This window comes from Lactuca saligna, chromosome 5 (assembly GCF_052625555.1).
Source record: "Lactuca saligna cultivar CGN05327 chromosome 5, ASM5262555v1, whole genome shotgun sequence".
Classification (NCBI taxonomy): domain Eukaryota; kingdom Viridiplantae; phylum Streptophyta; class Magnoliopsida; order Asterales; family Asteraceae; genus Lactuca; species Lactuca saligna.
This window is the reverse complement of record NC_136421.1, coordinates 24,852,631-24,875,889: the sequence shown is the minus strand read 5'-3', so window position 1 is coordinate 24,875,889 and position 23,259 is coordinate 24,852,631.

Genomic DNA, 23,259 nt, shown 5'->3' with positions numbered 1-23,259 from the left:
CAAAAACTCAAAATTTTGCACACATGAGCACCAACTCAGCGAGTACATGAACTGGACTCATTGAGTTGGTCTATTACTAGGTGGACTTGTCGATTCAGCCAGTGGACTCGGTGAGTTCACCAGCCAGAAGTCAGAAAATCGATTTTTTTCAACTTTGAAAACCAATAAGCATCAAGTATAACAAAAAAAAAAAAAAAACAATCCTAGGCTATAATACCACTGTTGGGTTTTGAGCACTATAACACTCCTATGGTGCACATGCAACCCTAAATGCTTTGGATCTAAGTTTTCTCTAATTATACATGCATATTTTCAATTTTCCAAAACATTATCCTAACCAGCATACATTTGAACAATTGAATGATACAACTAGTTAAATGACTTACCTCTTAGAAGGACTTGTAGTTGTTGACCTCTGAAAGCTTGAGCACCTCAAGTGTAATGCCTCTAATGGTTAACAAACATCAATATGCAAGAGGAGGCTTGAGAGAATACGTTACTAGCACAAAATCAACTTCACCCTCTTAGAATGAATGTTGTGTCACACCACCGAACCGAACGACGGAAACGTCCGAGGGCTCTTGTGACTTAAATTGAATACCATCACAATGATTATACATGAAACATAACATCATTCATCACCATGCATTGAAATAGTACAACTGATATTGTTTACATCTATTACATTGTTTTAGTCATTACAATTTCACAACATAAACTGTGCGATAGGAAATCTAAGCAGAACACCATGACATAACTTGGTACTTACTCTTCGGCTTACCTGTTACCTGAGAATACAAATTATCTTGAAAAACGTCAACATATGAAATGTTCGTGAGTTTATAAGTAATGTTATGGAAAAATGATTTTTGTGAAGTTTGAAAACCCAGAAAATCCGATATTTTCTGGAAAGAGTATTTGTTTATAAAAAGTGTGAAGATCCGTAAATATGCTTGTCGATTTTGAAAACATGTATAATTGTTGAACTTTGTATACATCACATAGGTTAAAATGTTGAACTCCCCGGGAAAACCCGATGTTTTCCCAATACGTAAATTACATGATTTGTTTATTGTTATACCGATACGACGATTGTTTTTGATTACCCAGGTGACATTGGATTAATTAAAGTTTGTGAGTTGTTACAATCACGCATTAATGAAAATGACTAGTTTATAACTACAAATTACGAACGATCCTTAAGGTCTCGTCCGTACAACTCACATAAGCCAACCACCCTGACTTCTCTTGATTAACGCCACAAATCTGATTACTCGAATTCTCATAAGCTGGTCAACCGAGGAGAAAGGAGGGTACGAAGCCCCCTTCATTTCCATAAGTTATTCAAGGCTATCGGGAATGCGAAAAGGCACTTGGCCCAACTCGCATTTGACTTCTCGACCTCACTAGCAGTACTGATGGACCATTAGGGCCCCATAGCACAATAGAGCTATTGAAAGTCCTTTTATATGAAATTGGGTCATAGAAGGCCCGTTAAGATGTAAGCGCGTTCCCTTCGGGCCCAAAGATCATGTTATTGGGCTAGCAAGGCCCAAAAAGCACAATTTGAAACTTTCAAGCCCAAAGTTTGAATGTTGACTCCTCATAGTTATCGCGTGTTTATTGAAATACTATGATTTATTGATTTTTGTTTTGTTATTGATTCGAGACCGAATCAATTCGTTTTGTAATGATATTGGTTGTTGAGAGGGTATTTGTTTATTGTTTCATCGGGAGTCGTGGATCTTGTATTTTGTCTAAATGAATTAATTTGTTTAAAAGTAGGATTTTTACCTTTTCACAACCTTTCTTTTATAAAAATAGCACTTTTAGTCCTTTATATAAAAGAAATTCATTTTAGTCCTTAAAACATTATTTTGACACATTTGCATCATAAACTTGTTGAAAAGACATTTTTAGCCCAAATTTATTTTCTAAACAACGTTAGTCCTTCCAGAATGATGTTTTCTCGGTTAAAAACCCAATTTCGCAACTTTTACAGTTTTCGCCCAAAATAGAAAATATTTACATTTTTTAATCCTTTTTGAATTTGAAAAGAATTTTTGACCATTGAAATAGTTTTAATACACTTCAAGTCCCCTCTTTTACAGAAAGTTGCATTTTCAACCCCTCAAACTTAGAAATCTCGCATTTTGAGGCTTATTGTGCCGAAAACCCAAATTTGGCCCATTAAATTCAAATTTTAAATTTTAAGCCCCTCTAAAATGTTTTCGTTCAGAAAAATTATTATAGAAACTGTTTGGACCCTTTTGACCGTCCAGAAACTATAATTTGTCAGTTTGGACCCTAGGTTTTGTATTTTTGACAATTTAAGCCCAAAAATGGGTTTTATGTTCAAGTATGTTCATCCTAACCATATAAACTATTTTTCATGACTTGATTAGTGTAAAATAGTTTAATTTATGTTTATTTCCTTCCTCATGTTTTAGATCTTGGTTTTTACACACTTTTTGGATAACATATTCATCACAAATACATGATATCACACATATACATGCATCAAATCACACATAGCATACATTTACACATATATCTACACATTTACTTGTATTCTCCCCCATAAAAACTCATAAAAACCGAAAATAAGGGGGTATGAAACTCACCTTGAGTTGTGGATCGGTTTTGAAGAAGATTTATAGAAATTTCGTGCTATTTTCGGCCCTAGCAAGTTCCTTGGATGGATCTCGAACTTAGTAGGTTCTTAGATGATGAGTTTTTGTGGAGAATATCCTTGAAAGCCTTCTAGATGTCGAAAGTTTTGAAGAAGAAGTAAGAAGATTTTCTTGAAGACTTAGAGAGAATGGAGTGAATTTTTGTGAGTGTATGTGTGTTGTGTTCGGCCGAGAGCAAGAGAGAGGGGAGAGAAGAGAGTGCTTGCATGGAAATATGGTAAATGCATGGATATATGGGTTATTTTTGTATAGAAATCCTTTAGGCAATTGTGAGGTGGCATAGGAAAAGTCAACTCCTCCCTTCATTTGGGCTTGGGCCGAGATTTGGAGAGGGAAAAAGATAAGGATTGGGCCTTGTATGCTTAATCCTATTTCATGGTTATGTTAAGTGATGTTTGGCCCAAATAAATATAAATATGATTTTTATAACCTATTAGGGTTAAATTAGGTTAATTATGGCCCAATATGGCCCATTCAAATAATTTATTTCATTCTAGGCCCAATATGGCCCAAAATATTGAAATAAATGAAAGTGGGTCCAACTAGAGCTTATTTAAGAGATCTAAGCCCATGATATTGCAATTGGAAGCTTATTGGTCCATTGGGCCCAATAAGGAAGTCCTAGTCCAAAATGGACTTAAACAAAGACTTCTAGGGTTTCGAATTATTTGTTGACTATTTGTAGTGCATGTATGAAGTGTTTGATTGAAATTTTGTTGTCATAGAGTAAGCATCATGCATGCTTTCATGTTTTTCATTCATAATTTACATAAGTGTTGTAGTTACAAGTCACCAAAAATTTCTAGTTGTGACATCATCCCCACGTTAGAGGGAATTTCGTCCTGAAATTCTTTTGAAAGCTAGATTTGAGAATGCTATAATAGATGAGGGTACTTTTTCTCATTTGTTCTTCGCGTTCCCACGTGAATTCTAGCCCACGCTTCGTGTTCCAGCGTACTTTCACGATCGAGATGCGACTTTGCTTAGTACACTTCACCTCCATGTCCATGATTTCGATTGGTTCTTCAACGAACAGGAAATTCTCATTGATTTCAATTTTGTCAAGGGGAATGATGAGAGTTTCATCGGATTGGCACTTCTTTAGATTGGAAACATGGAACACGGGGTGTACACTGCTGAGCTCAGCGGGTAGCTGCAGTCTGTACGCCACTGGACCTATTCGGGCAAGGATCTCGAAAGGTCCAATGTATCGTGGGTTCAGTTTTCCCTGTTTTCCAAAACGAATGACCCAGGGAGAAACTTTTAACAGCACTCGATCCCCGCCTTGAAACTCTAAGGGCTTTCGCCGTTTATCAGCGTAGCTCTTTTTTCGGTCGCATGATGCTTGTAGTCGAGCTCTGATTTGAACTATCTTCTCCATGGTTTCCCGTATGATCTCTGGTCCCGTTAATGTCTTGTCCGATGCTAGTTCCTTTGCTAGCTGGGTGTCGCCCACCTCAGCCCAACATAGGTGATCTACACTTATATCCATATAACGCTTTGAAAGGAGCGACTTTGATGCTCGAATGGTAACTGTTGATATACGAGAATTCAACTAAGGGTATGTGGGTATCCCAGGACTTCCCTAAGTCTATCACGCATGCGCAAAGCATGTCTTCGAGCATCTGGATTGTTCATTCACTTTGACCATCCGTTTGTGGGTGATAAGCGGTGCTCATGTCGAGATGGGTTCCCAGTGCTTTCTGAAGTGATTACCAAAAACTAGAAGTGAACCTACTGTCTCTATCTGAGATGATAGACACTAGCACTCCGTGAAGCTTCACGATTTCTTGAATGTATATTCTCTTCAGTCTCTCCATCTTGTAGGATTCTTTTATTGGCAGGAAATGGGTGGATTTCGTCATTCAGTCAACTATTACCCGTATAGTGTCTAATCCATCTGACGTCTTGGGTAGCTTGGTCACAAAGTCCATAGAAATCCCTTCCCATTTCCACTCGGGAATTACTGGTTACTGTAATAACCCCGAGGGCTTCTGGTATTCTACCTTTACTTTGGCGCAAGTAAGCCATTTGCTTACATAGGTGGCAATTTCTGCCTTCATGTTAGGCCACCAATAGTGTTGTTTAATATCCAAGTACATTTTGTCTAAACCTGGATGGATGGAGTATCGCGTCTTGTGAGCTTCATTCATGACTACCTCCCTAAATCCTCCAAGTTTAGGGACCCAAATACAGTTCATGAAATAGTATACTCCGTCCTCTTTCACCTCGAGATTCTTCTCCATTCCGCATAATGCTTCGCTTGCTCTGTTTTCCGCCTTCATGGCATCTGATTGGGCTTCCCTGATCTGAGTGGTTATGTGAGATTGGATGGTTATTGAGAGAGTTTTCACGCGACGGTTACAGTACTCTTTACGGTTCAAGGCATCAGCTACCACGTTGGCCTTGCCTGGGTGATACTTGATTTCACACTCGTAATCGTTTAATAGTTCAACCCATCTCCGTTGCCTCATATTCAGCTCTTTTTGATTCAAGATGTGCTGGAGACTCTTGTGGTCCATGAAGATGGTGCACTTCGTACCATAGACGTAATGCCTCCAAATTTTCAGAGCGAAGACCACTGCTTCCAATTCCAAATTGTGGGTTGTATAATTCACTTCATGTGTCTTTAGTTGGCGGGATGCGTAAGCTATCACCTTTCCGCGCTGCATGAGAACGTAACCTAAACCCTGATTGGACACGTCACAGTAGACCACGAAATCTTCCGTTCCCTCTGGTAGAGATAGTATCGGGGCACTGCAGAGTGCTTGCTTCAGAGTTCGGAATGCAACTTCTTGTTTGTCCGTCCATTTGAAAGGTACGCCCTTTTGTGTATGTGAGGTGAGTGGCTTGGCGATCTTAGAGAAGTTCTGAATGAACCTCCTGTAGTAACCTGCTAGGCCTAAGAATTTGCGAATTGTTGTGGCTGTTGTCGGAACTGCCCATCCTTCGATGGCTTTGACCTTAGAAGGATCCACATGTATTCCTTCCTGACAAACAACATGACCCAAAAAGTTCACGCTAGGGAGCCAGAACTCACACTTGGAGAGTTTTGCGTATATCTTCTCCGTTCGCAGGGTTTCTAGGATTTGTCGGAGATGTTGGCCATGCTTTTCTTCGCTTCGGGAATAGACTAGAATGTCATCAATGAAAATGATAACAAAGTTGTCGAGGAATGGTCGACAAATTCAATTCATTAGGTTCATGAATGCGACGGGGGAATTCGTTAGACCGAAGGGCGTTACGACATATTCATAATGTCCGTAATGAGTTTGGAAAGCGATTTTGGGAATATCCTCTTCCCGTACCTTGAGTTGATGGTACCCGGATTATAGATCTATCTTAGAGGAGTAACTAGCTCCTTGGAGCTGGTCAAATAGATCGTCGATTCGTGGGAATTGATAGTATTTTTGACAGTGAGCTTATTTAGCTCCCTGTAATCGATGCACATCCTAAAAGATTCATCCTTCTTTTTGACAAAGAGGACCGGATCTCCCCATGGCGAGTAGCTCGGTCAGATGAATCCTTTGCCCAGGAGTTCGTTGAGTAGGCTGGACAATTCCTGCATCTCAGCAGTAGCTATTCGGTAAGGTGATTTAGCGAGGGGAGTTGCTCCTGGAACAAGATCAATTCGGAATTCAACTTGTCTCTCTAGGGGTACTCCAGGAAGATCTTCTGGAAATACGTCTGGGAATTCACGTGCTACTGGAATGTCTCGAACGTTAACCTCTTCCTTGGTTTTATCCACTATATGTGCCACGAACGTCAAATCGTTCTTTCGCAGATGCTTCTGTGCCTGGATGCACGAGATGAGAAGCAGGTTCGTGCTAGGTTTGTCTCTGTATATTACTAGGGTTTCGTGATCTGGAAGGTGAAGGAAAACGGCCTTCTCGTGACACATAATTTCAGCATGGTGAGGGCTTAACCAGTCCATGCCAATAATCACATCAAAACTCCTAATAGAAACAGGCATTAAGTCTATTCGGAAGAAGTGTTGATTTAGAGTTAGAGTACATCCGATGAAGATTTCCCCAGTGGATTCGGTTTTCCCATTGGCCATTTCCACCGTAAAGGTTTCATTGAGCTTCTGGGGATGTTGTTTTAACAAATGTTTAAACTTATTGCTCACAAAACTTCGCTCCGCTCCGGTATCAAATAGGATGCATGCATAAGTGTGGTTTAGGAGAAACGTACCGGTAACAACAGCGGGGTCTTGAATCGCTTCTCCCTGACCCATGGTCAGCACCCTTCCTATTCCTCGATTTTCGGGATTGTTGTTGTTGGGGCAGTTTCGACGGAAATGCCCAGTCCTTCCACATCCATAGCAGGTGTGACTAGGTCCTGCATTGTTGCCGCCAGTGTTGGTGTTGTTGTTGTTGCGGTTATTGTTGTTGTTGTTGTTTCCCTTTTGTTGGTTCTGAGGAGGGTAGGTCCTGCAATACCTTGCTATGTGTCCCTTCCGATTGCAACTGGTGCACTGCATCTCCCTGCATTCTCCATTGTGATGGAGACCGCACTTGTTGCACTTAGGAAGATTACCGGAATAAGGTCTAGGAGCACTTGGAGCAGCTGAGGCTGGAGCATGTGGTGTGGATGGAACTTGAGTGGTTGCGGCATTAACTGCCATTGTTTGCTGCTTCTTGGATGATTCGAAGCCTTGACTTCCCTTTCTCTTGTTGTTCTTCCCCTTCTTGCTATCATTTTCCCTCTTAACTTCAGTCTCCACCGGCTTCTCACCCTTCTTGTTGTTGCGGTCATACAGTTTCTTGGCCAATCTCTTGGCACTGTCGAAAGTTTCGGGATTTGCAGCTATCATGTTTCCTTAGATCGGGGAGGTTAGTCCCCAGATGAATCGCTCGATCTTGTTACCCTCTGAGGTAATCATGCCAGGGCACAACAGAGACAGTTCGCTAAACCTTGATATGTAGGCATCTATATCAGCGTTTCGGACAGTGAGATTCCATAGCTCTTGTTCCATTTTCTGAATTTCACCACGAGGGCAATACTCATCCATCAACATTTCCTTCATCTCTGTCCATGGCATGGAATTGGCTATGGGGAGTGTCATGGCTTCCACGTGTCCTTTCCACCAAGCGAACGCTTGGTCAACGAAAGTGCATTCGGCAAACTTCACCTTCATCTCCTCAGGACAATCGCATATCTCGAATACCGATTCCACCTTCTCAATCCATCGTTTCAGGGTGATCATCCCTCCAGTGCCGTTAAAGGTTCATGGTTTGGCGTTGGTGAAGTCTTTGTAAGAACATGTTTTGGTGGGTCCTTGATTCTTCCCGTTGTTCGAACTTCCGTCCCCTTGTGCATTGACTCCTCCATTGTTCCCTTGGTGAATTTGTGCCATTGTTGCGTTGACCGTAGCAGATACAGCTGCCTGGAATGCAGCTGAGTCGACTTCGGGTGGGGTTGGTCCAGGGTTTCCGTGAGTGGGTCGTTGAGGCATCTTTCTGTCATGGAACGGAAAGATGTTGAGTGTCTGTGGTTTTTTGTGAGGTTGTGATCCTATAGACTAGGTGTGTGGCACAACTTAAGTAATTCTACAATTTAGCATACAATCATGGATACGTAACACATAGCAGATTATAACGTCACAATAAAACATGTAAACTCTTCCATTACTATTACCCGCACTTTGATACATGAAAATTTTGCTCGAAAGAGCATACATAAGCGGTACTAGTTTGATAGCATAACGGCTCTATGAGTAGTGTACTCACTTAAACATAGAGTCGGGGTACATAGCATGGATCCTAATGACCTAGTACTAAAAACTAATACTGCTATCCCTAGTCGCAGTGAGATGTGCCCGGGGTGGTGCTGAGGAAGTGGATGCTCCCTGAAGACGAGCCACTTGTCGTTCTGCGTCCCAGAGTCGGGAGTCCTAATTCACCTGCCTCGTGTGAAATTCTCGAAGGATGTCTCGTATCTCCTGCTCTGCACGCTCGACCCTAGCCCACATCTGGCGTACCTGGTCGGCGGTGCTCTGAGCTAGGTCGTCGGTGTTCCGTAATCGTTTCACCATGACTGGAAGGGCTCGAACGGCCGGGCCTCCGTCTCTCAGGTCAAAGAACTCGCGTGACATGCCGAACGGGGTTTGCTGTCCCTGCTGTCTGCTTCACCTCCAAACATCAATACCCCAGGGGGTGTAGGACCAGTGGGGCCTACCCAGTAAGCGGGCACCTTAATCGGGTAAGGGGGGTTGATGACTTCGGACTCTGCGTCCGAATCACCCCCTTCGTTATCTCTGGGTTCCTCCTCAAAGCTTCCTTCAGCTTCTTCATCCTCCTATCCTTCTACTGGTTCGGTAGGTTCGCCCTCGACTTCTGCCTCCGATTCCCCGTCAGATTCCTCCTCGGGGTCTTCCTCAGGCTCTTCTTCAGGCTCTTCGTCCAATCATCCATTATTTCCCTGGTTAGGGAAGTAAGGATCTCCGAGGTGATGGAAACCAGCCATGCTGTCTGCGAGAGTGCATAAATGTGCTAACATTATTCCTAAGACGCTACAACTATTGTATAGACTCAACGGATGTTATCTTCTTGGTGATAAAGGGGTAGGTTTTTAGGTTCCCTAGCTATCACGATTTCCTCAGAACATGTGATAGTTGTACCTTGGGGGAAATGTAGTTGATCAGGCGACATCCACTCCTTGATACGACTAAGAATAGTTCTGGCTTAACCAAGATACTAGCACTATCTTGTTTCGTTCGATATTATGTTCTTTTTCCTAATACAAGTAAGGATGTTTTTATTGTTATGTTTTACTTGTTTTGTTCAGAGTTGTGTTAGTCCCTCTTTTGGTTTATAGTTGCATATCAATGTGTGGTTAGATATGCTAGTTCACTATAAACAGAGCTCTGATACCAACCTGTCACACCCCCGAACCGAACTGCGGAAACGTCTGAGGGATCTTGTGACTTAAATTGAATACCATCACAATGATTATACATGAATCATAACATCATTCATCACCATGCATTGAAATAGTACAACTGATATTGTTTACATCTATTACATTGTTTTAGTCATTACAATTTCATAACATAAACCGTTCGAACGAAATCTAAGCAGAACACCATAACATAACTTGGTACTTATTCTTCGGCTTACCTGTTACCTGAGAATACAAGTTATTTTGAAAAACATCAACATATGAAATGTTGGTGAGTTCACAAGTAATGTTATGGAAAAATGATTTTTGTGAAGTTTGAAAACCCAGAAAATCCGATATTTTCTGAAAAGAGTATTTGTTTATGAAAAGTGTGAAGATTCGTAAATATGCTTGTCGATTTTCAAAAAACATGTATAATTGTTGAACTTTGTATACATCACATAGGTTAAAATGTTGAACTCCCCGGGAAAACCCGATGTTTTCCCAATACGTAAATTACATAACTTGTTTATTGTTATACCGATACGACGATTGTTTTTGATTACCCAGGTGACATTGGATTAATTAAGGTTTGTGAGTTGTTACAGTCACGCATTAATGAAAATAACTAGTTTATAACTACAAATTACGAACGATCCTTAAGGTCTCATCCGTACTACTCACATAAGCCAACCACCCTGACTTCTCTTGATTAACGCCACAAATCTGATTACTCGAATTCTCATAAGCCGGTCAACCGAGGAGAAAGGAGGGTACGAAGCCCCCTTCATTTCCATAAGTTATTCAAGGCTATCGGGAATGCGAAAAGGCACTTGGCCCAACTCGCATTTGACTTCTCAACCTCACTAGCAGTACTGATGGACCATTAGGGCCCCATAGCACAATAGAGCTATTGAAAGTCCTTTTATATGAAATTGGGTCATAGAAGGCCCGTTAACATGTAAGCGCGTTCCCTTCGGGCCCAAAGATCATGTTATTCGGCTAGCAAGGCCCAAAAAGTACGATTTAAAACTTTCAAGCCCAAAGTTTGAATGTTGACTCGTCATAGTTATCGCGTGTTTATTGAAATACTATGGTTTATTGATTTTTTGTTTTGTTATTGATTTGAGACCGAATCAATTCGTTTTGTAACGATATTGGTTGTTGAGAGGGTATTTGTTTATTGTTTCGTCGGTAGTCGTGGATCTTGTATTTTGTCTAAATGAATTAATTTGTTTAAAAGTAGGATTTTTACCTTTTCACAACTTTTCTTTTATAAAAATAGCATTTTTAGTCCTTTATATAAAAGAAGTTCATTTTAGTCCTTAAAACATTATTTTGACACATTTGTATCATAAACTTGTTGAAAAGACACTTTTAGCCCAAATTTATTTTGTAAACAACTATAGTCCTTCCAGAATAATGTTTTCTCAGTTAAAACCCCCCAATTTCACAACTTTTACAGTTATGGCCCAAAATAGAAAATTTTTAAATTTTTGATCCTTTTTGAATTCGAAAAGCATATTTGACCATTGAAATAGTTTTAATACACTTCAAATCCCTTGTTTTACAAAAAGTTGCATTTTTAGCACCTCAAACTTAGAAATCTTGAATTTTGAGGCTTATTGGGCCGAAAAGCCCAAATTTGGCCCATTAAATTCAAAATTTACATTTTAAGCCCCTCAATAATGTTGTCGTTCAAAAAAATTATTATAGAAACTGTTTGGACCCTTTTGACCCTCCAGAAACTGAAATTTGTCGGTTGGGACCCTAAGTTTTGTATTTTTGACAATTTAAGCCAAAAAATGGGTTTTATGTTCAAGTATGTTCATCCTAACCATATAAACTATTTTTCTTGACTTGATTAGTGTAAAATAGTTTAAGTTATGTTTATTTCCTTCATCATGTTTTAGTTCTCGGTTTTTACACACTTTTTTGATCACATATTCATCACAAACACATACATGCATCAAATCACACATAGCATGCATTTACACATAGATCTACACATTTACTTGTATTATCCCCCATAAAAACTCATAAAAACCGAAAAGAAGGGGGTATGAAACTCACCTTGAGTTGTGGATCGGTTTTGAAGAAGATTTGGAGAAGTTTGGTGCTATTTTCGGCCCTAGCAAGTTCCTTGGATGGATCTCGAAGTTAGTGGGTTCTTAGATGATGAGTTTTTGTGGAGAATATCCTTGAAAGCCTTCTAGATCTCGAAAGTTTTGAAGAAGAATTGAGAAGATGTTCTTGAAGATTTAGAGAGAATAGAGTGAATTTTTGTGAGTGTGTATGTGTTGTGTTCGGCCGAGAGCAAGAGAGAGGGGAGAGAAGAGAGTGCTTGCATGGAAATATGGGAAATGCATGGATGTATGGGTTATTTTTGCATAGAAATCCTTTAGGAAATTGTGAGGTGGCATAGGAGAAGTCAACTCCTCCCTTCATTTGGGCTTGGGCTGAGATTTGGAGAGGGAAAAAGAAAAGGATTGGGCCTTGTATGCTTAAGCCTATTTCATTGTTATGTTAAGTGATGTTTAGCCCAAATAAATATAAATATGATTTTTATAACCTATTAGGGCTAAATTAGGTTAATTATGGCCCAATATGGTCCATTTAAATAATTTATTTCATTCTAGGCCCAATATGGCCCAAAATATTGAAATAAATGAACGTGGGTCCAATTAGAGCCCATTTAAGAGGTCTAAGCCCATGATATTCCAATTGGAAGCTTATTGGTCCATTGGGCCCAATAAGGAAGTCCTAGTCCAAAATGGACTTAAACAAGGACTTCTAGGGTTTCCAATTATCTGTTGACTAATTGTAGGGCACATATGAAGTGTTTGATTGAAATTTTTGTTGTCATAGAGTAAGCATCATGCATGCTTTCATGTTTTTGATTCATAATTTACTTAAGTGTTGTAGTTACAAGGCACCAAAAATTTCTAGTTGTGACATATTGTATGTGTGTAACCGATTTTGAGACTAGGGGTATGTTTTTATATTGTTGCTAAGCTAGGGTTACATTCATGGAAACCCTAATGCTCCATGACCTTCCACATTCTTATGCTCCATGGGTTTAACCTCCATGGATTATCTCATTGGTTTAGCCCATCTAAATAATCATGGATCATTGGCCCACACTACAAGAATCATTGATTTACATAATCAATCTCCATATATTAAGTTAGTCTCTTTTTACCACAAAATAAATTCCAAATTAATTCTTGATCAATACTAGTTTAACAATATGATTTCATATTAATATATTATACTTGTAATATATTAATAAATCATAAATAACCTTATTCTCAAAAGTTCATCCTATCAAATTGCACTGGTGAAGGCAACCCATAAGGACCATGCTACAATCGAGTCAAGTACATCCCAATTATATTTATGGGATTAGACACTAAATCCAACAACATCCTCCTCTAAATTTTGCAAAAGAGGATTTTGAGGCCGAGGAGAAGTAGAGAATGTTGAATGCCGAGGAGAATTATGAGACATTGATTATAGAGGAGAATCATGAGGAGTTGGGTCTTTGATGTGCTCTGAAGAAGATTGATGCCGAGGAGGAGTGTGGGACTAATTTACCGATGGAGTTTTTGACTTTGAAGATTTTGAGGATGAAACTGTTTCAATCCTTATCCCCTTGTTTGGATCGCTTCCCGCTTTTGAGGAAGCGGGCTCCATCTACTCCTAAAACCAAGATTTTGGAAGTTGGTATTGAACTGGGTTTCCATCTGAGCTCTCACTTCCTTGTTGGTCGGCATTTTAGGATTAAAAAGTGTTTGATAAATTCCCTTGGTAAGACGAAGGATTTCATCAACACTTTCTTTTGCTGTAAGAGATCGCCTCACCCCTTTGATAGTGTCTTGAAGAATTGAATAACCTGTTTCATAAGATGTGTGAGTCTCGCTGATAAGTTGTTGAGACTTGTTTTCTTGTTCTTGCATGGATTTCTGAAGCTCGATCTTAAGATCCTTCACCTCGTCGATGAGAGTTGTGGCTTTCGAGATGAACTCTCGATGATCAATAGTTCTTTTATCTAGCTGATGAATGCCCATTTCCAACCGTAGAAGCATTCTATTTGTAACGAACCGAAAATCAAGGGTAAAAAATTCATTTTTAATATAACCCAAAATAGATATCATTTATTCCAAACATTTAAAATCATCATTAAGTAAAACATTTATCAGAGTTCATCCCAAAATCATTCATTACGAAAATCATAGGTGTGTGCACTGCATTCAATCCGAGCCCTTCCTTTCCAATATGATGGTACCTGAAACAATAAACAAAACCTATATGCATGATGCTTAGTGATTTTCCTAGAGCATACCATACACACAATCCACATAACACATATCATGTTAGATATAAACGCTACCTGCATCAAATAAGCCATGCATACATAAAACCTAGGAAAGCCATGGGCTACCCCACATGGTCTTACTTCCAATGCCATGGGCTACCCCACCTGGTCTTCACCCAGGACTACCATGGGATACCCCACATGGTCTTACATCCAATACCATGGGCTAACCCACAAGGTCTTTACCTAGGACTGCCATGGGCTACCCCACATGGTCTTACATCCAATGCCACGGTCTCCCCCGGGGTCTTCCATGCGAGTATCACTGTAACATCTGGAATTTCAGGTATTATATTTATTCATTTTATTTTGATTTTTTTGGAAGAAATCGGCGAGTTGGTGCGTAGACTCACCGAGTAGAAACGCAATTTCTCATCCGGATTAATGACAGGACTCGACGAGTCGCATTGGTGGACTCAGCGACTCCGTGCTGTTTAATAAAAACCTAATTTCTCAGGTTTGGGGCCTATTTAATGGCCTTATGGCCGTCATTTGTGCTCACCAGTCCCCAGAGAGAAACCCTAGTGAGCTTGAGCGTTTGGAGTGAGAGAAAGAGCCATTGTTAATCTTGGTGGTGTTGTCTAGCAAGGGAAAGGAAGCTATAGCCAAGAGGAAGCAAGACGCTTAACTACCTGAAGATCTGAGGTCCAGAACATCACGTTTGAGGTACCATTTTCGAACCCTTTTCTTTTGAGGTGATGTTCATGTTGATTTAGGGCTTATTGAGCCCTTTTGTGGCTAGATCTAGTGCTCCTTTGGTCCCTTAAGCGAGTTAGGTTCTGGATCTGGACCCTTGGAGGTCCAGAGTGTCCTTTTGTCCAAGATTTTTATGAATCCATGGAGGTTTTGGTTTGGGATTGTTGGGCTTAGAAGATTGCGTCTTTTGGGCTTGTTTGTTTATAATTTTTTGTATTACGGTTTGGGCCTGTCCAACCGTGTGTCTTTTATGCTTTGTATATAAGCTTATGCTTGCATGCATATTAGGTTAAGGTTTTAGAGATCTGAGTATACGATATTTTCCAGACGACTAAAGGTTTCTTTGATCATACTTGTAACCTTCCAATCCTCTACAGTTGATGTTCTTAATCGAGCTCTTCTGAGGATTTTGTTTTAATCATTCGACACGTTTGATTCATTCTTGTTCTATAATTTTACTATGTTTATATCGTCATTGTTTTCATAACTTGTTCAAGATCTTATCGATCTTCATAGATTAAAAGAAACTTTAATCTCATCAATTGGTATCAGAGCAGGAGGCTGTGTAATTGATACACATCTTTTCTGTGAAAAAGATTCTCATTAGGGTTTTTCCGCAATCATCAATATTTATTGAGCCGTCATCTCTTTATTGACGTATCTTGATATTTATTATTTTCCCCTAATCTGCTTTATTACAAGTCTGATCTTTGAACAGTTTTTTTTCCGATCATAATGGACGCGACACAATCAAACGTTATTAATATTTCAAACAGCATTGGTTCGACGACAAGGATTCCGATCTTATACACCAACGATTATGAAGTATGGGCACATCATTTCGAAGACTATGTTATTGGGTCGGAGGAAAATGGGTATTTGATTTGGGAAGCCATCACAAACGGACCGTTCTCTCATTCTGCAACGTCCAGAATCATTAAAACTCAAAAAGAATACAATGATCTACTCAAGGACGTGAAAGACATTGCACAAGATGAAAAGGACAAGTTCCAATGCAATATCAAAGCACTAAGATTGATCCGGTTCGCCCTTCAGTCCGATACATTCAGATTGGTTAGCTCATGCACGACGGCGAAGGATGTTTGGGACAGACTTCATGAACTGTACTCTACAGACGAAGATCTCGAACATTCTATTCAAACTATGCTTCTATCTGAGTTTGGTGAATTCAGACAAGGGGCTGAAGAATCTGTGACCCAGACGTTCGATCACTTCAATCATCTTCTCAGCAAGATGATCAAACATGATATCGAAAGGAAGCTCATCGAACAGAAGGTTACATTCCTGAATGGTCTAAGGTCTGAGTGGAGAGCAGTTGTTTCCACGGTTAAAGCCCATGAGCAATTTAAATCATACTCTTTGGCGAAACTGGTGGGAATTCTCAAGTCTCAAGAGAAAAACGTGGTGCAAGAGAAGAATGTCGTTTCCAGTCTCGGTTCGTTGGCTCTCTTGTCAAAAAGTAAAGCCGTTATGGTGGATGAAGACCTCAGCCTGGAAGAATATGATCTCACATCGGAAGATTATGCCTTGATGGTATCCAATCCCAAAAGGTTCATAAAGAAGAAATTTCCCAGCAACAAAAACCGAAACTGGCAGGGAAGTTACAGCTCTGAAAAGGTGGTTAATGAACCGAAAGTTAAGGAGCACAAGAAGGAACCGAAGGTTGACGGCGACTCTGGAGTGAGCTGTTTCTACTGTGGTGGGAAAAATCATTATGCTAAGGACTGTGTCCTCAAGAAAATGGCTGAGAAAGATGATGGGAACGATGAGGAAGCTGTGTTGCAGAAAAGGCTAGATGAGTTGAGAAAGAAGAAGTCTGCTGCTAACCCGCCTAGTAATGCTCTTATTGTGCAGGGTTCTGTTCCAGGTGATGAGTTCGGTAGCACGGAAGTTTGGTCTACCGACTCAGAAGACGAGGAAGTGAGGCAACCTACTCATGGAAAGGCGTTCGTGTCTAAGGAAGAAGGCAGTGGTGGTAAATGCCTTATGGTTTCTGACGTATCTCAATTGAGGGGATACAACACCGATGGAGGCAATGATGGACAGAATGCAAAGGAGGACATGTGCTTCACAGCCAAACCACTCAGCCAGCAGTTCAATGAGCTTGATGAACTGATAAAGAAGGTACAATCTGTTTTTGTTTCATGTAAAGTACCATCATCCTCTTATGAGAAAGAACCAAAAAGTGTCAATACAAGAATATCTCATCTAGATAGTAGCTTAACTCAAACTCGGGTCACAAATTCTAACCTAACTGATCAATTGAGCAGGGCAGCGTCGAAGAGTGAGGAGCGGAGAATGTGGATAGAGTTGAAGGAATCAGAATTAGTCAAAATTAAAGATGAAAACATTTATTTGCAAAGAGACAATTTGAAATTGTTAAAACAACGAAATGTTTTTTGCTTAATTGCTAAACGTCTGTATTCTAATATTACTCAGCTTCACTTGGATTGTGAAATAGGCCAAAGGATTCACCGCATGATCTTGCCCTTCCTAGAATTTAAGGAAGATGAAATCGATGCCGAAGCCTATAATTGTGAAAGTGTGATATCGTCTGATGACATAAATCCCACCTACATGTATGGACTGGATAAAATTGAGTCCTTCATTAAATCTAAAGACCACAAGCTCATGCTTAAAAATCTTTTGGATGAAAATGACAAACTTAAACTGAGGACCGAAACCATGCAAAAATTTGACTCTTTAAACGCCAATGTAAGCTCAGAAAACAAAATTGATGTTGAAAATGCATCTGAGCTTAACGAGGACGACAATATGAGTGAAATTTCTGTAGAGGACACGGTTGACTGCTCAGAATTTATTAAAATCGAGCCAGAAAATCACAAGAATCTAATTTCTGAAAATTCTGTAGAATTCGCTCGGTTGTCCCATCAAAAGTCCCCGAAATTAGTTGAGAAAGCTGTTGTCTATCAAAAGGTCAGGACTACTCCAAATCAAGTATACAAGGTAACAGGAGTAACCGAACATCAAACTGCTGAACTTGCAGCTATTGTAAACGAAGACAATGCTGATGGCTGTGATGAATACTTCTGGGAAGCTCCCATTGATAATGCAGACGAAACCATTGGTTTATCTGAAAGAACTTCCTGGAAGAGCAAAGGAAGATACATACCCGAACCATTGAATAAGCCAAATAACTTCAATGAGCCGAGCACTAGTGGTACAAAAGACACTCCTCAGAAGGATGTTCACTCACCAAAAGCAGACATTCCTAAGGCTCCTTCAGCTCAAAGTAACTCTACGGCAGTTCAAATGGAACCGGTCAAGGAGTCAGCAAAAACGAAAGCAAATGTTCATCATCAACCCTCTCAGATGCGGAACAGGAAGATAGAAAGGAATAATAGATACCGGAAGAATCTTTCTGAAAGGAAACAATTCTGGCGTTCCCAGAATGCTTACTTCACTCATCAAGACAAGAATCTAAAGTATGAAAACATTCCTGCAGAAAAGCTTGAAAGTCCCAAAAACCGAAAGTCAAGGTTCGGTTCACAAGAAGATATCAACCGAAAGTCAAGGTTCGGTTCACAAAAAGATATCAACCGAAAGTCAAGGTTCGGTTCACAAGAAGATATCAACCGAAAGCCGAGATTCGGTTCACATAAAGATCACAACCGAAAGCAGAAGTCCGGTTCTGAAAAGGATATCAACTAGAACCAAAGGTTCGGTTTCAAAGGTAGCTCCAACCGAACGTAAAGGTTCGGATCTGAAGACAAAAGAGTACAAAACTCTAAGGTCGGTCCCTCCAATGATCAAAAACAAAAGGGTCACCTAGAGTCTCCTTCTAAGTCTAATTCTTCTCTTTCTTCTAATTCTTCTTCACCCTCTGTTTCATATCGATCTCGTTCTAAATCTCATTCATCAACTGAGCAAAAGTGGAAGCAGAAGATCAATAAATCCACACCAGAGACCAAAACTAACTCTACTAATCTTAACAAAATAAAAGTTTACACCATTAAAAGGAAAGATAAAACAACTCTCGTAAAAAGAACTTATCTTGTTGATATCTCTCTCAGTGCTCCTGTTTCAATGCAAAGCTCACGTGGACCCAAGAAACTTTGGGTTCCTAAATCTGTCTAAATTTTGCAGGTTATAAGTGACGAGCAGTTCGACGAAGAATGGTACATTGATAGTGGCTGCTCACGTCACATGACAGGGAGGAAAGAGGAGCTTAGGGAGTACAGATCGCTTGCAAATGGTGGCAACGTCAAGTTCGGAAACAATTCTTTCGGCACCATAAAGGGATACGGGATGATAACCAATGGGGAATTCTCTATAAGGAAGGTGGCTTATGTGGAAGGACTCCAACACAACCTCATTAGTGTATCTCAACTGGTTGGAGGTACAGGTCTCAAAGTCTCATTCGATGATGAATGTTCAGAAATTATAGAGAAAAAGTCAAATAAAATAATTCTCAAGTCAGAGCGAAAGGGTGAAATGTTTCCCTTAAACATGAAACCCATCAAAGGAAACCCAGCTGTATGCTTATTGTCAAAAGCGCAATCCGACGAAAGCTGGTTGTGGCACCGAAGATTATCTCATCTTAACTTCAAAGATATCAATCGTCTTGTTACAGGAGGTCATGTAAGGGGCCTTCCATTACTCAAGTTCGACAGGGATCATCTATGTGCTGCATGCGAAATGGGAAAGCAGAGTCGTCAAAGTCATCCATCTATTATCAACACAAAAGTTGTTGAACCACTCGAATTAATTCATATTGATTTGTGTGGTCCTTCATCTATCGAAAGCATCGGTGGTAGCAAGTACATTCTTGTTATCGTTGATGACTTTTCTCGATTTACATGGGTGTTCTTTCTAAAGCTCAAATCTGAAGCGACTCAAAAGCTGAAAATGTTTATTAAGCAAATTGAAGTACAGCTCAAGAAGGTTGTTCGCAACATCAAAAGCGACAATGGTCTCGAATTCAAGAACAGGGAGTTTGAAGAGTTTCTTGCAGAGAAGGGAATTAGTCATAATTTCTCAGCTCCCTACACACCACAATAGAACGGAATAGTCGAAAGACGAAACCGATCCTTGTGTGAAGCTGCCCGAACTATGCTAAGTTTCGCTTCTTTACCTCTTTATTTTTGGGCTGATGCTATTTCTGCTGCTTGTTTTACACAGAACAGGTCATATCTCAACAAAAGGTTCGCACTCACCCCATATGAGATATTGAACAACAGGAAGCCAAATGTGAAATTTTTCCATGTGTTCGGCTCAAGGTGTTTCATCTTCAACTCTAAAGAACACCGCAACAAGTTTGATGTCAAAGCCGACGAAGGAATATTTCTGGGTTACTCTCTCACATCCAAGGCATACAGGGTCCTAAACAAGCGTTCAAGAAAACTATGTCAAGAAGCTGCAGGCTAAAGAATATATCACTGGGGAAATCTTTCCTCCAAATGGCATGGTTACAGTCTCGGTTGCTAATCTATTCGAGACATTTCTGGGGCTCTTTGACGAACCAGAGAATGCTTCACTTTCTGAAGCTGGTGCAGCAGATAACAAAGTTGATCACATGGAGCAGATTGTTGAAGATGCTGCAAGGAGAATGTATGAAGAAGAATCAATCTGTAACGACTCTCCTTCCAACGAAGCTCAAATCGAGGGGGAGCCAAGTGCTCAAGTCGAGGGGGAGCCAAGTACTCAAGTCGAGGGGGAGCCAAACGCTCAAGTCCAGGGGGAGCCAAATTCCACAACTTCAACCGAAGAGGTCTCAACACCAGCAAGCTCAGGCCCACTAGAATCACACGAACCTCATATCTTCCAAAGTACACCAACTGAGGTAGAACATGATGATGTGACACTCGGTTATGATAGCCAATCTGAGCTAGACGAAATAATCAATGCTGAATTAGACCCAACTGTTGATCCAAATTACCCTCCTCTTATCAAATGGACCAGAGATCATCCTGTCTCTCAAGTAGTTGGGGATGTATCTGAAAAGGTTCTGACCCGATCACAACTGAAGGCAAAACAAACTTCCTTATTTTCAAAGGTAGAATTTTGCATGTTCAATTCATTCGTATCAAAAGTTGAACCAAAGACAGTTAACACTGCTCTCGATCACTCTGATTGGGTTCAAGCAATGCAAGACGAGTTGAACGAATTTGAAAGAAACAAAGTCTGGCGCTTCATTCCAACTCCTCCAGATGCTTCGGTTGTTGGTCTCAAATGGGTTTTTAGGAACAAAATGGACAAGGAAGGTAATGTTATACGGAACAAGGCTCGTCTGGTGGTAAAGGGATATTGTTAGGAGGAAGGGATAGACTACGAAGAGACTTTCGCTCCAGTAGCTCGGCTAGAATCTGTTAGAATATTTCTGGCTTATGCTGCTCACAAGAACTTTGAAGTTTTCCAAATGGACGTCAAGTGTGCATTTCTCAATGGAGAACTTGAAGAGATGGTGTACGTAGAGCAACCTCCTGGATTCGTGAACGAAAAGCATCCAAATCATTGCTATATTCTGGATAAAGCTGTGTACGGCCTTAAACAAGCTCCGAGAGCCTGGTATGAAACGCTTACAAAATTTTTAAAGATGTCTAAATTCAAACAAGGTTCGGTTGACCCAACCTTCTTTCGCAGAAAGGAAGGTAACCACCTTATGATAGTTCAAATTTATGTCGATGATATCATCTTTGGCTCCACGAATCCAAGCTTAACGGCTGAATTCAGAAAGCTGATGGAGACTAAGTTTGAAATGAGCTCAATGGGTCCAATTAACTTTTTCCTTGGTTTAAACATAAGACAGGGACCCGAAGGCATCTTTATTAATCAGGAAGCTTACACGAAGACTCTCCTAGCAAAGTTCGGTATGATGGGAGACTCAAAAGTCAAAGTCCCAATGGCATTCGACACTAAGCTTACCCCATCTCTAGACAAACCAGCTGTTGATATCACGCTCTATCATCAAATGATTGGATAGTTAATGTATCTTACTGCTAGCAGACCTGATATCATGTTTTCCGTGTGTTATTGTGCTCGATTTCAGGCAAACCCTCGTGAACCTCACATGCTTGCAGTGAAGAACATCCTACGATATCTCAAGCGAACCACCTCCTTAGGTCTATGGTATCCATCCAACTCAGGCTTCTTCGTTCAAGCCTATTCTGATGCTGACCTTGGAGGATGTGGACTCGACCGAAAAAGCACGACTGGTGGATGTCAATTTCTTGACGGGAAGTTAGTCAGCTGGCAATCTAAGAAACAGACATGCGTGTCGCTATCCACAGCCGAAGCAGAATACATTGCAGCTGCATCATGTACATCACAAGTGATTTGGATTCAAAGCCAACTTCGAGACTATGGACTCAATATGAAGAAGATCCCACTATATTGCGACTCCGAAAGTGCAATTAGGATCTGTCATAACCCAGTGCAACACTCCAAAACCAAGCACATAGCACTAAGGTATCACTTCATCAAAGATCACGTGGAAGATGGAAACGTCGAAGTTCACTTCGTAAGAACCACTGATCAACTGGCTGACGTCTTTACAAAAGCTCTTCCTGAAGCATCATTCAATAAAATATTGCAAGGACTTGGTATGATGGAATCTGAATCAGTACCAAACTTAAAGATATCAACCGAACGTTAGGGTTCGTATCAACTATCTAACCCACTCTTTTCTTCAAAGATAGTTTCTCAATGTTGTGTATTGGCTGTACAATTCTGTTTTTACTAAAAAAAAAAAAAAAAAAAAAAAAAAAAAAAAAAAAAAACTCTTAACTGACACCAACCAAAGGTTCAGGTTCGGTTTTTCAAAATTTTCTAGAACCGAAACCAACCGAAGGTTCGGGTTCGGTTTTTCAAAATTTTCTAGAACCGAAACCAACTGAAGGTTCGGGTTCGGTTTTTCAAAATTTTGTACAACCGAAACCTACCAAAGGTTCGGGTTCGGTTTTTCAAAATTTTGTAGAACCGAAACCAACCAAACGTTCGGGTTCGGTTTTTCAAAACTTTTCTCAACCGAAACCAATCGTAGGTTCGCGTTCGGTTTACCTCAAAAATTCCAAAATTTTTTTTTTTTGTTTTGTTTTTATTTGTTTATGTGGTTACACTTTATGGACTTCCTACTTGTCCCTAGAAGCATGCTGCTGTATGTGTCTCAAGCCTCATAAGATTTTGAATAAAGGCCTTCATGACCTGGTATACACAAACCTTGTCTTCCCAACAAGGCCACTTCATTTATTCTAATCGTGAGCTACCTCATTCTTTTCTCACATGAGTTAAGAACTTCCTGCTTGGTCCTTCTTCTTGCAGTAGAGGTACTTTTGTTATCTTACACCATCTCCTATTACTTCTCCACTACACTCATTCCATCATGGTAACCCTTGAGACTCTCAGCACTTACCACTGAGGTTTATGGTTTCACAACATCTGTGTTTATGATCTTAGTTTTATGACACTACGAACTAAGTGAAACCCAAAATTCAACACCTAAGGAATTGACGGTGAACGATTATATTGTTCAAGCTTTTACTAACAAATTGATGAAAGTACCATTTTATGTGATTCCTATGAAAATGTTATTAACCATAACTTTTCTTCCCCTGGGATCTTGTCCTTATC